At 35.7% G+C, this 2,226-nt stretch overlaps 1 protein-coding gene across 8 annotated transcripts in view; it reads left to right on the top strand.

Annotated features, from left to right (window-relative positions):
• Window positions 1–1,800, top strand: part of ap1ar (adaptor related protein complex 1 associated regulatory protein) — a 13,336-nt gene extending 11,536 nt beyond the window's left edge. For all 8 annotated transcript variants that reach the window (XM_037540750.1, XM_037540747.1, XM_037540745.1 and 5 more), the window contains one exon: window positions 1–1,800. This exon is cut by the window's left edge. The gene's annotated coding sequence lies outside the window, so the exon portion shown is untranslated.
• The last annotated feature ends 426 nt before the right edge of the window (window positions 1,801–2,226 follow it).

Below are 2,226 nucleotides of genomic sequence, written 5' to 3'. Positions count from 1 at the left end.
ATTTAGGGTTTGTTGAAAAGGGTTTAGTGAAAAATGTCACATTGAGGGTTGGTTGAAACATTCTCATATCTGTCTGTCTATAGTTTGGTCATTACATTACATTACCCTGATCTTTGTATTTGGTTTTAGCCTTTGTGTTTTCATGAAATAATTCAAAATATTTAATTTGCAACCACAGGGACAGGGCGAGCATACCTCATTGTCATAACCAGGGAGTGGTGCAGAGACGCTGAATGTTATGCTTGGACCTGTAGTTTGCATTAATCTTGAGAAAACTGGTTATCTGTCTCCCAGTAACACATCAGGAGCCAATGATCTTTTGCACTCTTTTCAACAGAAGTGGTAACTGTAGGCTGAAGTAGATAAAAATGTGTTGTCACAATATACACCTTGTTTAAAAGAAATACCCCTCTCCCCAACATTTACTAAGCTTAGATAAGTAGAAAAGATGATTGTAACAACTTTGTGTTACAGATGCCTCAAGGACACACTCAGAAATTAAAATGTAAGAACTCCACAAGTGCTTTTTGAAGATTGAATTGTAATCACGTTTCACTTGCCTTCACTTACCTTTCACTTCCAGTAACTGAATAATGGAGGATGTGCAACGAAGAGTTTGACGTCCATTTAATACGGCAGTGTTTACAAACTGCAGCAACCAAATAGCAGAGATAAATATTTGGTTGTCTTGGTTTACAAGTCAAAATGGGCTGCTTTTGAGCTTGTTTTAAAAACAACTGCCGTTAAACTTTCCAAATGCTTATTAAACATTTTCTCAAGTTTTCAACCAGCAAATAGGACCATGCTGATTAAATGTGATTCTGTTGTGGCAAATGAAGCCTTTGTAGTCATTGTACATTAATATATCTAAATAAATATAAGCCCTGTCTTCTGTATGACCCAATAATCATGGTTGTTGACTCTATTAGAAAAAGCAAAAGGCCAAGAAGGTGACATGTGGCCTGCTTTCAGTTGATGTGAAAGTGAAAATCTTTGGGTTTTTCCATGGTAGTAATCATGCACTCATTAACCTGACATAGTTTCATCAGGCAATACAGTTTTATTACATATCTTAATGTACCATACAGGGACCTGTAGAGGAATGCAATGTATTTGTATAGCACAATCATTCCAGATGTTTCTGCTTTATGTCAAAAGTACTTTTCTCAACCACAAGAGAACCTTTCATCTGAATGTACTGTGTGCATGGATATTGGATTTTGATTTATTTTTATGCTTTGTGCAAGTTTGGATGTGGATCTCTAAACTGAGGTTTTTTACCATGTTATAAAGGAAATTTCTTTGGTTTGTTTTTGACCTTGTTTCTTGTAAATGTTTGGCTGCTGTACAGGCATTTCCCTTCTCTCATACAATGGATTCACTTTTAAAATACATCTTTTGCTGTTTTATTTTGTATTCATGCTTACATTTGACATAACTCACTGAATAGTTCCCTCCCTCCACCTCAGTTCAGCAGAGGGTTGATAGCTTTAATGATTAGAAAGAAAAGGTTGATCCAAGATTTGTTGTTGAGCCTTGTTGTAATTTATTACTCACTGTTGTTACGGATGTTTTGTATAAATGGAATGACATGGTTAAATCCGACCTGTGCGGTGTAAAGACACAGTACATTCTGAGCATTCCAAGAGTTGCACAATTCTGTTCCTCCACAGTTTCATATGGATCTCCAGATCTGATTGAAAAGCAGACATCATTCAAACCGAATGTAACATTAGTTTTGGAATTCTGGCCTCTCCCACTTGAGTTTGACTGCTAATAAAAAACGAAATGGGTTATAAACAGTCTGTGTGCATGTGTTGGAAGAGAAATAAAGAGACCACACACTTTGACCATGGAAGATGAATTCTGATAGTGCTTGGATTCTGTGCTGTGAAATGAACTTTCCTCTATCATGCTGTAGCTTCATTAGTTTCACTGACAAGTTTGTGAGATGCTGTATGCTTAAATCATGAAGATAGAGCACTCTAAAAGGCCATTTCATTCATTTTAGATTTGCTAAATATGTAATGCGCCTTAATTGCAAATCTATTCCAAAAAAGTTGAGACAGTATGCAAACTGCTAATAAAAACCTGTTTGACCTGCATTAAATTGAAAACAGTAGTTTGCTTTACCTTATGAAGCATATCTATTTTTGTTTTGCAATTATTTTAAGTTCAGTACCTTCAACCTGTTTCAAAACAGTTAAGACAGGAGCATGTTTAAAA

This window comes from Pygocentrus nattereri, chromosome 8, assembly GCF_015220715.1.
Source record: "Pygocentrus nattereri isolate fPygNat1 chromosome 8, fPygNat1.pri, whole genome shotgun sequence".
In the NCBI taxonomy this organism is placed as follows: Eukaryota; Metazoa; Chordata; class Actinopteri; order Characiformes; family Serrasalmidae; genus Pygocentrus; species Pygocentrus nattereri.
Note: the sequence above shows the minus strand (reverse complement) of the source record. Positions and strands in the feature narration are given on the sequence as shown.